We start from the raw sequence: 12,561 nt of genomic DNA on the forward strand, positions 1-12,561 counted from the left end.
AAGTTACTGCGGGAATGGGGGCTCCCCCCATCTCCCCCCTGGCCTCTCTCCATTGATCGTGGTCACCCACAAGTGCCCCATTGGGTGTTGGGCTCCAGGGGTGAAGTGGGGAGCAATGCACCCCAGTTCCTTGCTTTAGGGGCTGGCATCTAACCTGGAAGAGAGAGAAATCCAGGTAAACGGCACACAAATCAACCAATTCCAACTGTGATGAAGAGCCAGGAAGAGAATAGGAAATTCTGAATGAGCGGATCCGGGGAGGGGATACCTTTCATAGCCCGGGGAGGGAGCGCTTTTGGAGGTGCCCTAGCCCTAGGCTTGCCCTAGCCCTAGTAGCCCTAGTAGCCCCAGCCCTGGCCCTGGCCCAGCCCCAGCCCCGCTCCTTCAGGACAGATGGACTCAGAGAACAGCCAGCAGGACAGCTGCCGAGGGCAGTGCCCGTGGGACCTGCTCGGGGGGGCAGGCGATGTGTTCAGAGAGGTTGAATGAGGAGGAGTTTTCCTCCGGAAAGACCATGTCAGAGGACGCAAGGGAGGGCTGGGGGCGCACAGGGCAAGGGGATTGGGCCACACTGGGGGACAGAGGTGACAGGGATGGATAAACAACTCAAGCAGAGGCTCCTTGAACGGGTCCGTGAGCAGCGGTCGGAGAGGAAACGTTGGGCGAATGTGAGGGTGGCTGTCCCCAGGCCTGCCTTCACGTCCCCCGCGAGCCGGTCCCGCCCGGGGAGGGGAGTTTGTCCCAGGGGCCCTGCTAGGGAGACGGCGAGGCCGAGGCAGGGGCCCATCTTGCCCGGGGAAGGCGTCTCTTGCTCACGGCTCCTTCAGGTGAGCCTGCTTACTGAGCTCAGAAGAAAGCTTCTCTTCTGCTAAAAAATTTTTCCCTTTAAATCATCAGCAGATGAAGATGTGTTGATACTCAAAGAATACTCTCAGCCTCGGTGTTTTTCACAGTTTATATTTAACCGGCTGTAATTCTTCTTAAGCACCATTTTGTTCAATCTCTCGAAACCGGAGATTAATTAGTCTTTCGATGAGAAATCTGCGTTTCTCTGTGAAGACGGAGCACGGTGCCTTCGGCGAGCTCATTCCGTGAGGAGCAAGCTTATTTGGGTGATCCGTCTTTAGAATATTGTAAAACCGGCGAGCGTAGCCAATTTATTTCGGGCAAGACAGAGTGGGACACACACGTGTGTGGCTCAAGGGGCAGGAGAGACGCATCCTCCATGTCCCCCAACTTCAAGTAAAATTTCGGAGGGGACGGCAGCTGTCACTGATTCCGCATTGGGTGCCTGTGATGAGGGAGAGAGTAATTTCAGAATGAGAGATGGTTGTAATTAGAGCCAGACGCAGACCCTGGTGCTAGGAAGGCGCTCCTTTGCCTCTTACTTTTTTAAAAAAAGAATATGTTTTTGTTGATTTTAGAGAGAGAGGAAGGGTGAGGGTGGAGCGATAGGAACATTCACGATGAGAGAGAAGCCTGGATGGGCCGCCGCCCGCATGCCCCCCTGGGGGGCGCGCCTGCCACCCCGGCCTGTGCCCCGACGGGGATCCAACTGGGGGCCTCCTGGTTCATAGGCCGACGCTCAACCGCTGAGTCCCATCAGTGGGACTGCTTTTTACTTCCTTTGGGAAAATACAAAATCTTAAGAATTTTCCCGTGTGGTCAGACCGCTGGTCGGGTAGGATGACTTCCGTCTGGAGCCATGAAGGGAACACTGTTTTAGGTCGGGTTTGAATTTGATCTTGAAGATGGTTAGAAATCTGACGGGTGTTCCCGGCGGGGAGCATGTTTGGAACGAAGGGATCAGGACCGGAAGGCTCAGGGCCCCTCTGGAAGATGCTACGCCGGCCGGCTGACCAGAATCCCCATCCAGGACGAGATGGGAATTCGGGTTGGGACGTGGGTTAGTGGTACCGGGTCGCCCAGGGCAGGGGACCGGGCTCTACTGGGAGAGTTGAGAACCACTCCCCTCTGTTTTTGGTAAAAAGAAGCTAGTTTTCGGTTTCCTGATGTCTAAGATCACCCAGCAAAGCCAGAGTGTTGTTCACCCAGGTTTAGTTTGACGGGAGGGAACCGAGGCTCCCTGATCCCACTGACGTCGGATGGAAAGAGAAGAGCAAGGGCCGGGGCGGCAGAGGGTCCTCCCTGCAGGGCCGGGGGAGAAAACTGAGGCCCTCCCGCGCTCTGGTGATGGAGCTGTTCTTGTTTAAAACCAAACTCGTAGTTGTTCCAAAAAGAAGCTGACAAGGCATTGCCATGGAAGGTTCCCTGGGATTCTTCCCGGAGAGACAGGTCCCGCTTAGGTGCGGGGTGAGCCTGGGTGAGCCGGGTGGGCCTGGGTGAGCCGGGTGGGCCTGGGTGAGCCGGGTGAGCCGGGTGGGCCTGGGTGAGCCGGGTGGGCCTGGGTGAGCCGGGTGAGCCGGGTGGGCCTGGGTGAGCCGGGTGGGCCTGGGTGAGCCGGGTAGGCCTGGGTGAGCCGGGTGGGCCTGGGTGAGCCGGGTGGGCCTGGGTGGGCCGGGTGAGCCGGGTGGGCCGGGTGAGCCGGGTGGGCCTGGGTGAGCCGGGTGAGCCAGGTGGGCCTGGGTGAGCCGGGTGAGCCTGGGATCACAGGCCAGAGGCACAGGGTGAGAATAAACCTTTCCTTGGAGGTCTCTTTCCAGCTCCTCCGGTGAGAATGCTGGTGGAATTTCGGGTGCATTTTTGTGCCCTCCAGGTCCCGGAGGCCTGCGGTCGGATCTGGCGGCTTCGAAGGCGTCTGTGCCTGTTTCTCAAAACCTTTTGACCGGGCTGGGAGCCTGGGGCTTTTTGAGCCTCCGAGAATAACAGGCAGCGTTGAAAAGGAGTGGATACAATGTTTCATTGGCGGAAGCGCTTTTTATTACCTGGAGTCAGGGGAATACCAGCAAGGATCAGAATTGAGGAATTCTTTGAAAAGCCTGTGTTTGACGTTGGTTTTTATCAGACTTCGCTTGGGCGCGTTACTCCTCGGTGAAGGAGGCCTGCGTGTCCGGCCCTAACGAGGCAGCCGAGACGAGGCTTTGAAATTTTTATGTGTTGCTGAAGGTGGTGGGAGGGGGGGAGAGAGAGAGAGGGGTGAAGAGGTAACAGTAACTTTTTTGAGAGCGGTTTCTTTCCTCCCAAGTTTATACTATTGACAAAGCCGGATCCCTCTGTCTCTGGGCCACGCTGGGTTTATCGTGCGTTTTATCTCTGCTTTAACTCAATAGGGCTATTTTGAGAACTAACTATGTCTAAAGCGTGTGCCCAGGGGTGTAAGGATTTAGAAATAAGTGATACAGAGCCTGGCTGGGGGGGGGGGGTTACCTCAGTTGTAGGTTTGTTCCCTCAGTTGTAGGTTTGTTCCCTCAGTTGTAGGTTTGTCCCCTTCCCCACCCTCCGGTCCTCGGGCTCCAGGCCTAATCTCTGTGCCTAGTCCCTGACACTTAGGCATTTTGGTTACAAGCAATAGAGGCCGATGCTGCCTTATTCAAGCAAAGAAGATGTTTGTAGAAAGAGCTGAAAGAACCAGGTTGCGGAGGGACCCAGCCGTCGGGTCAGGGCGGAGGGCTGCCTGGCGATGGGGGACTTTGACTATCGTGTTAATATTTTCACAACTGAGAGCCCAGGAAGGGGGCATCTGATTGGACAGTTGGGGCACATGCCCGCCTCCGTGGCTGGGACGCCGAGCCTTCCCGGTTAATAGGCTAATGTAACGTGAGAGCAGAAATAGTTGTCAAAAATTGGGATCTGTGACTAAACTGAAACGGAATAGACACGGGGCAGTTAGAAAACCGACACATGCAGATTTCCAGCCTCCAGAAGCTGAGGTTGGGGTGCCAGCAGGTGGGGTCTGGGGAGGACCCTCTTCCCGGCTTGCAGGCGGCAGCCTCCTGGCTGTGGCCTCATGTGACCTTTCCTCACGCACATGCCACCAATCCTGTCGGACTCTCATGACCTCGTTTGACCCGATCACCTCCCTAAAAGCCCTACCTCCAACTTCAGTCATACGGGAGGTTAGGGCTTCAATACATGGATTTTAGAGGCACGTAATTCCCAAGACCCGGCTAAGTAATTTAACTTCTCCACGACTCCGTTTATCAGTAAGACGAGGTAATAATGAAGCGCATCTGTTTTTCATTCATTAACGGTATTTATTACTCGCCCGGAGTGTGCCAAGTCCAAACTAGAGAATAAAAAGAGAAAGCCCCTCCCCATAGGGCTGTTGTGAACGATACGCGAATCAGTAATTGTCGAGTGCTTAGCAAAATGTGGCGTTTGATAAACATTAGTTGCTGTCATTGCTCGTTGGTGGGAGACACACCTGGTTGGACTCGAGTCCGTCTCCTGGGCGTAGAGTTTTGTCTCCTCCGGTCATTTGATGGGTGAGAGGCTGGATTCTGTGGCTTCCGAGAGCCAATCTGCATGCGGCTTCACCCCACCCAGGGAGGAGGCCCAGCTCCGTGGGGAGCTCAGCGCCATCAGGATAAACGGCGTGATTTTCCATAACTGAGACGGATAGGAATCGTCGGGACTCATAATCGAGATGGATAGACAGACACGGACGCGGCCCTGACGCGTCGGATCGGAGCTGTAATCGCGTCGTGGACAAAGAGCCCAGGGAACAGCGAGAAAGGAGATGAGCTCGGCTCGGGCGAGGGAGGGGCTTCTTGCTAAGTCAGATCTGAGCTTTTCCCTCTTAATTTTCAGGTGAAAATGTAGGGGGGTCGCGGAGGAATCAGCTCCGATAAAGACCCACGCACATGTCCCCGGGAGGGAGGGCCAGGGACCCAGGGGGCTGGAGCGGAGTCTGAATTCCGCGGTAGCAGTTACAGAAAAACCAACTCTGGGGGGCGAGAGCGGGAAGGGGCCGCGGGCGGGAGGCAGGAGGCGGGTCATCAGCCGGGAGGCCGCGATGGGTGGCTGAGAGCTGCTGAAGGCCCGGCAGCGCAGCGGGGAGAGCAGTGGGCGCAGGGAGAGCCACTGATGCGGCTGAATTTTGGGGGCTCAGCGTGAATTGGATGTGGGGGATGAGAGAGTGGGAGGAGCCGAGGTGACTGCAAAGCGGAGGGACCGTCCTCCGAACAGGAAACGAAGGAAGAGCGAGTGTGGGGCAGACGGGGCGGCCGCCGAGCGCAGGTGGAACCTGAGGGCTCTGTGGTCCGTGTGCCCGACACCGCGACGCGGAGAAGCGACGGCCACTGACTCGCGGGGGGGGCGCGGCCTCCACGAGCCGCTGCTCACGGGCCCAACTTCCAAATGAAAAACACACACCAGAAAACACGACATTTGAAAAGTGGAGTTTGAAAGCGGACTCGAATGTCTGGCCGCGAGGAGAGAGCCTGCGGAGACGCCCGCTCTCACGGTGCACACACTGTTTCTTTATTTAGAAACTCTCACTGATATCAATTAAGCCCCAGTTAAATCTGACATCTCCTAACCTCGCGTTGGATGGCGCGTGTGCCGCGGCGGGGCCCATATGGCTCGGAGACGGTGTGGGCATCGGCCCATCGCTTCTGCAGAGCGCCTGGCCCGGCGCCAGCCCGTAATCACCGCCTTTTGTTAATAAACATGTTTGCTTTGCTGTCATTTCATACACAGGGCCCTGGATTAATTAGACCGAAGTCTGTCATCCGTCTAAGAAGCCACAAGAACTCACACTCACTCCCTGTGCTCCTGAGGGAAGGGAAACGGCAGAGTTGGGCAAAGTTAAAAAATATATATTTATTGCGTTTGCTTGTTTCCATAAGGCTGTGTAAATACCCATGCAAGTCGTTTTCGATAATTACGTGGAGCGGGGCATAGCGCGGGGCGGGGAGCTGGAGGGCGAGCCCCCGGCGTCCAGGGGAGACTTCCTCTAGAGGGGAGCCGGCTGATTTTCTAAAGAGCCCGTCTGTTTCCGCGTTGCTCTGACCGGTTTTGTTCGGGGGTGAAGATTCGCAAGGAGAATCCCGGTGGCCCTCAGGTCAGGGGTTTGTTCAAGCTGAAGACAGAGCCGCCGGGTTTCTCTGCACTCGGGTTGGAGAGGGAAAACCCGAGACCTTCTGGCGCATCTGCCCCGAGCCCTCCCTGTCCCCTGGCCCTCAGGTGGGGAGCGCCGAGCCGCCTCCGGCCGAGGCCCCTTTACCTGGAGCATCTCCTCCCACATCCTTAACGAACCCCCCCCCCCGGACGTGCCTTGTGCTAAATCCTCACGTGAGGTCAGCATCTCCAGCCCGCGCTTCAGCGGCGATAATTCGCATCTTGCTTGTTTCTTCTGTGGCAGATTCCAGTCCCAGAGCCCCGGGCGGGGGGCTTGGCCTGGGGCCTGACCCGTGTTTGCTGAGTGAGGGGAAGACGGGACCGGGAGGCTGAGGACCCGCGCCCGCGGCGGTGTGATGACCTCTGATGTTTCTGCATATTATTTGCACTCGTCAGTAGATGTCTCGGTTATCACATTAGTTTTCAGAGAGAGAGAGAGGAGACCACTAAACATCCCTTTCATTACACTATATTATGATAACTGCCCTGTTATTATCAGTTGTTGTAGTTACTCTCTTACTGCGCCGAATTTATAAATTAAACTTTATCACGGGTATGTATGTGCAGGAAATAAAACATAGTATAGATAGGATTCAGTCCTCTCCACGGTTTCAGACGTCCACTGGGGGGGGGGGTGTCTTGAAATGTGTCCCCTGTGGAAAGGGGGTGCGACTGTAATAGAAACTACCATTTACGGAATGCGTACTATGTGCCAGACACCTTATTAAGAACTTCATCTACAAATTATATCAATATTTGGTTCCAACACTTCAAAGTGCAATAGCGTAACAGGGAAGGCAACTGAGACAATCGAGGGTTAAGCAACGGGCCTGGCCGGTGCGGCTGAGTTGGCTGAGCCTTGTCCCGTGCACTGAGTCGCTGGTTCAACCCCCGTCAGGGCCCAGTTTTGGGCTCGATCCCCCGTAGAGGGCATGCAGGAGGCAGTCGATAGATGTTTCTCCCTCATCAATGTTTCTCTCTCTCTTCACCCCCCCCCTCTAAAAAATCAATAAAAACATATTTTTTAAAAAATTAAGTAACTGGCTGAGATCCCGAAGATCACCAACGGCAGGGCTGGAGTTTAGACTCAGGAGGCCCCGTCCTGGTCCTGTGCTGACTGCACCACGATGTCTGTCCTCCGTGTGGCCTCGGGCGGGTTCATCGCGAGAACCTTACAGCAGGAGACGTCCATTTCTTCCCTGCCGAGGATTGTGCTTCTGCGTCATAATTTCACTTCTAGATGGAGGGGTTAACTCTTGCTTAATGCGCCCACTTTTTTTTTTTTTTTTTTTTTGGCTTTAACGTCTCATTTTTTCTCATGCTCATGGGTTTCTGTTTCTCTTTTTCGAATTGGAATAGAAATTACCGAACCACCAGAGATCCCCCCCGGAGAAAACCACTGCGGCTCCCTGCTGTGTATGCTTGGAGCCCTTCTCCGCGGCAGATAGATACATGCATATCTGCCTTTACATTCGTGTGTGTGCGGGCGTGTGTATGTGTTAACAACGTGAGATGATACCCAAAATACTGCTCTACGGAGTTACAAACTACTTTTTTTTCTTCCCCCACTTAACAGTATTTTGGGGCTACCCTCCCATGTCAGACACGGCCGACCTACACCTTGTGTTTGAATGTCAGGCTGTTACCTCACTGGGCGCCTCGCCACGCTGCCCGGTGCTTATATATCTTCAGGTTTTTGCTGTTATAAAATTAGGTCGATAGATGCCCTCACACATATATCTTTGAGCATTTGCTTGATGATTTTCGTTGGACGAGTTCCTAGAAGCGGGTGTGGGAGTCGATGGTCTGGAAGGCTTTCCGCACACGCTGCCAGGCGGCTCCGCGGGAAGGTCGTGCCGACCCACACGCCCGCCAGCCGCCTTCTTGCAATTTTTTGAGGAATAATTTATACAGAGCGGAGTGCACACACCTGAAGTGTGCTGCTCATTAAATTTTTACAGATGTATCTACCTGGGAAACCGCCATTCTGACCACGATAGAGAACGTTTTGTTCACCCCAGAACGTTCCTCCTCAGGGAACCTCTGTTCGGACTTTTGCTGCGGGAGATCAGCTTTCTCCGCGACCCTCACGTAAATGGAATCGTGACATTCCCACTGTGTGTCCGGCTGCTTGGCTCAGCGTAATATTTTAGGGATTCATTCCTATTATTGCCTATTCTTTTTTCTTTTTTCTTTTTTAATTTGAGGGTAGTATTTCATTGTACAGATGTGCCATGAACATTCTTAACCCATTTTCCTGCCGGCGGGTGTTTGTGCTATTGCAGATTTGAGGCTGTTACGAATCAGGTAGCTGTGAATATCGCTCTACATGTCGTTTTGTGAATCTTGTATTTTTAGTGGGTGTATTTTAAATAGCGGAATTCCTGGGCGCAGGGTAGGTTACGTATTTAGCTTTATTTGATATTTCCAAACAGTTTCCTGTACTTATTGAGACAATTCACACTCTCCATGTATTAAAAGCTCCCGTTGCTCCATGTTCCCTTCAACACCTGCAAGTCTTTCCTAGTCACCTGTAGCCATCTCGCTGCATTTTCCGGGGGTGTTGGGAAGAAAATATTTCCCTCCGCCCTGCTAGGTTCTCCGGGCCGATCCAATAATTAAATTGATGTGAGACAGATTAACAGGAGAAAATGACCACATTTAACTCTGTACATACAGGAACCCCACATACACGAGAGAGTCAGAGGCTCCCACCTACCTGGAGTTTCGGGGACAGGAGGGAACAGCGAGGTACGCGGGGCCTTCTGCTGAGGGTGAAGCCTGGGCTTCAGGGGAGGGTGGTCAGCGCAGGAGGAGCAGGTGCTCAGTCACTGGACGCTTGCAGGTGGCTCATGAGAAGTTATTTCCTTAATATGGACAAGGCCCCAATTTCAGCTCTTTCACGGACAGGTAGATGTTTCTCCTGAACCTGCAGGGTCTCGATCGCCTTTAGCTCCAAGTGACCCACATGCTGAACAGGCACATCCTGAGGAGCCTGTTCTGGACCCGTTGAGTGGGAAACATTTATCTTCTCCTAACCTTGGCTAATTTGCTTAATCCAGCTCTTACCAAACCCATTCATTCATTCATTCTTGTATTTAGTTAATAGATATTTATTAAGCAATTATTACGTGCCCGTTACTGTGTTAAACCTTGTGGATAAAAGATGGGTTAAAGAATAAGCCCTTAAGGGACTCAGAGCCCAGCAGAAAGACAGACAGGAGGCCCGAATTAAAGCACGCGAGGAAGGCAACGCCGTGTTCTCGTGCAGAAGCACCTGGTTGTTCAGAGGGAATAACTGATATTAGAGGGTGAGGGGGGATGTCGAACCGGGGCCTCGAGGTCCCACCGGAGAGCCGATAACCATGGCTCGCGTGGGCTGAACACGCTGGCCTGGACTTAGACGCTGTGCTAAATGCGCCGCCTGCCTCGCTCTGGTTCGTCCTGGGGTTGGCTCTAGTCATGCATTTCACAGTGAGTCCACCGAGGCACGGGGAAGGTCAGCAACGTGTGCCCGGCCACACGAGTGGTCAGCGAGGAAGCTGGGATTTGAGCCCAGGGAGCCCGACTGTGGCACCGACCCGAGACCCCTGCCGGGTGATGGGCGAGCACCGGGTCCTGGAGGAGACATTCCAGGCAGCAAGAGCAGCCGCACACAGGCCGGAAGAAGAGGTGCCGCCTGGCCGGGCTGAGAAACCTCCACAAGGGGCCCAGGGGAGCATGGGGATGGTGCCGTGGGGGTGGGGGTGGGGGACGAGACTGGAGATGGACGCCGGCAAAGTGAAGCCGGAGATCCTGCGATGGCTTTCCCCGGGGGGGCCGCCCCTCTCCGCCCCATCACCAACACCATTTAGGGCGTCCCGCCGTGCCTTGGAATGAGCCACTGGGCACACGTGCCAAACACGGGAGCGTTTGGGTTTCCCGGAGCGAGGGAGCGAGCCGGTTTCAGACAGGGGGCTCCGCGCCCGCTGAGGGCGCGTCCTGTCCAATTGCCCACCTGGTGACACGGCGGCTCTGACGTGAGCCGAGACCTGAGCCCGAGGCCTCCGGAACAGCCCCGTCGCTGAAGGAGAAAATCCACTCGCGGCTCCGATGTGCAGCGCGGTGGGGAGGCCAGGGTTTGCTCACATGGGCCGAAGCTGGAGAACATGCGCCGGGAAGCACTCGTCTGGCTAAATAATTGAACAGGTCTTGGATTCCTGCTTCAGTCGTTGCAACAGAAACGCGCCTCCGGGGTTCTCCTTGCGAACATCATCGCGGTCATCCTGGGACGCCTGCGCCAGGCCCCCTGGACCGGGCAGGGCGGGTGCTGGGCGGTCCCCGCGTCAGTGGGCAAGGAGACAAGGAGGCAAAGTGCCCCTTGGGGGAGGCGCCCGCTCTTCCTGCCCGCGGGGCGCCTGAGCATCCGGAGCCGGCCTGTTGGTTGCCGCCCGGCGTCCTCAGCAGAAACCGGGCAGATGGCTCGCATTTGCATCAGCTTCTGGAAAAGGCAGGCGGCTCCGCCAACAGCTTCTCTCTTCAAATTTACAACAAACTGGCCAGAATGGCAATTAAAAAAAACAACCCCAAAACATTAGCACCCCTCTTTCCACATTCCCTCTCGGAGCAGGGTAAACGATTCCCCATCCCAACTGTGTCGCTTGTACTCCCCCTCCCCACATGTTTATTAAAGTGGTTCTAGGTATTTCATTATGCAAAGTGACTCTTATAAAAAGACCTTTCTTTTCCGGTCCACGGTCGCCCATAATTTCTCTTGTTACTCATTACGGAGTGGAGTTATGTGAAGCTGGGACATATTATTTGTTCTAGTCTCTATGGGATAATTTATTACATTAAGAAACCAATAATTTTCAAATATAATCAGATTTAACTTTTTAATAAGATTCATCTTCCCATTCACACTTGCTTAATTTAAGGATATTAAATCTGCTCGGGAGCTAGCTGTTTCTCAAAGCCTCGTGTGCCCATTAAAGGGCTTTATTCTTGATGTGTTAATAGGATTTAATTACATTACGGCCTCCACGCAGCCACAGTGCAACAGTTACCGGGATAAGCCCGGCAAACAACAGCCTGAAAAGGAAGTGGGCTCCGGCGTGGGTTTATCGGCTTAGAAAATCAAGGCGGTTATTATTCCTAAATTGAGGGCTGCAGGCGTGTGCATCCTGTTTAGTTCAAATGCTGAGAACAAACTTTCTCTTTTCCTTGGAAACACAAAACCACTTAAAAGGCCGCCCACAAAAAAGGTGAGCAATAAACACTTAGCAGAAACCACTTAATTGCCGTTTATCTTGGAATTGCAATGAGGCTTTTCACCAGCGACGACGAAGAGATTTGTTTCAGCCGTTTACCCTGCTATTTCTTTGTCTTTTTAACGCTCACGTCCCTGATTCGGGGTTCAGAATAACAGCTGTGCTCCTGGTTAAAAAGTCATGATTTTTAAATTGCTCTTTTACCCTGTCTTGCACTTTTTTTTAAAAAACTTCTGCTCCTGCCCTTGCCCCCGGCCCCCTTCCCGCGTCCCACTTAGTTCGATGGCCGACAGCGGAGCCCTGGCCTGCGGAGGACTCGGGACGCAGCCCTCGGTGAACCGCGTCAGTCCCTCCGCCAGGACCCCGCACCGATGGGCAGTGTGGACGCCTGCGACTTTCTGCTCCACGTGGACTGGACAGAACTCCTGCTCCCGCCCAGATGCCCGTGAACCTGAAGAATGGTTTTCAGAGCAGTGTTCCGATGAATTAAAACAGGAAGGAAGGGGCCGGCAACCTGCTCCCTGGTGGGACTTCTCACTTCCAGAGTGACTGACAACCCCGGCACGTCTCCACGGGAGACCTCGAGGTGATGCCCAGGCTCGCTTTCTGTGCTAGAAGTTATTACGGCCCGGCCGGTGGGCTCAGCGGACTGAACGCGGGCACCAGGAGGTCCCGGTCGGATTCCCCGTGAGGGCCCGAGGGGGGGCTGCGGCTCAGTCCCCCACAGGGGGCGTGCAGGAGGCAGCCGATCAACGCTGTTTCTCTCTCCCTCTCCCTCTCCTCTCTCTCTAAAAATCAATTTTAAAAGAAGTAATTATGGAGGTAGGAGGAAAAAACATATGAAAAGGTACAGGAGCTGGATTTTTAAGACGCTTTCTCCCTGGGTCCAGGAAGGTGTTTCCGATGCCAGTCTTTTCTCCGAGCCGAGCCTCGGCGGCAAGGCTGGAGCGATCTGCGCCCACCCGGGGTCCTGTTGTTCGTTACTTCCTCCGACTCCGACCTCCCTGCTTCTCTCCTGTAGTCACCTTGTGATGACACTGGGCTCACCTGGGTCCTTCCGGATAACAATCTCCCATCTCTACATAGTCGCACATTTCAGCTACTGGGACGCGGGCGCCGTCGGGAGGCCCACCGCAGACCGTGTGTCATAGTTGCTGGAAAACCGTTTGAGGACTGAAAGATGATGCTCTAACTGCGGTGAGCACAAAAACCAACCGGGTGTGGTTTTTTGTTTTTGTTTTTTTTAAAAAAGCAAGTGAGGGTGACTCAGCATATCCGGGTAGGCCTGGGA

This window comes from Miniopterus schreibersii (genome assembly GCF_964146895.1).
Source record: "Miniopterus schreibersii genome assembly, chromosome: 19".
Taxonomy (NCBI): Eukaryota; Metazoa; Chordata; class Mammalia; order Chiroptera; family Miniopteridae; genus Miniopterus; species Miniopterus schreibersii.